A 689-nucleotide genomic window follows, 5' to 3' on the forward strand; every position below is an offset into this window, starting at 1 on the left:
TGTGTGTGATATATTGGTGTTTGATTTGCTGGTGTCTGACATGATGGTGTGAGAGATGTTGGTGTGTGAGATCGTGGTGAGTGAGATGCTGGTGTGTAAGCTATTGGTGTGTGAGATATTGCTGTGTGTGATGATGGTGTATGAGGTATTGGTGTGAGAGATGCTGGTGTGTGAGTTATTACTGTTTGAGATATTGGTGTGTGAGATGCTGGTACGTGAGATATTCGTGTGTGAGGTATTGCTGTGTGAGATGCTGGTGTGTGAGATATTGCTGTGTGAAATATTGCTGTGTGAGATGCTGGTGTGTGAGATATTAGTGTGTGAAATATTGGTGTGTGAGATGCTGGTGTGTAAGATATTGGTGTGTCAGATTATGGTGTATGAGATGCTGGTTTTTGAGATGCTGCTGTTTGAGATATTGTTATGTGAGATTCTGGTGTGTGAGATATTGGTTTGTGAGGTGCTACTGTGTGAGATATTCGTGTCTAAGATGCAGGTGTTTGAGATATTGGTGAGTGTGAGATATTGGTGTGTGAGATATTCGTGTATGAGATATTGCTGTGTGAGATGCTGGTGTGTGAGATATTGGTCTGTGAGATGCTGGTGTGCAAGATATTGGCGTGTGAGATATTGGTGTGTGAGGTGCTGGTGTGTGAGATGCTGGTGTGCGAGATATTGGTGTGTGAGCT

At 43.3% G+C, this 689-nt stretch overlaps 1 protein-coding gene across 1 annotated transcript in view; it reads right to left on the reverse strand.

Moving 5' to 3' along the window:
• Nucleotides 1-689, reverse strand: part of LOC125488339 (keratin-associated protein 16-1) — a gene marked incomplete at its 3' end in the record, with an annotated part of 14,348 nt that overhangs the window by 3,420 nt on the left and 10,239 nt on the right. The gene's annotated exons all lie outside the window — the stretch shown is intronic.

Source organism: Rhincodon typus, unplaced genomic scaffold (genome assembly GCF_021869965.1).
Source record: "Rhincodon typus isolate 14 unplaced genomic scaffold, sRhiTyp1.1 hic_rhity00000478, whole genome shotgun sequence".
Taxonomy (NCBI): Eukaryota; Metazoa; Chordata; class Chondrichthyes; order Orectolobiformes; family Rhincodontidae; genus Rhincodon; species Rhincodon typus.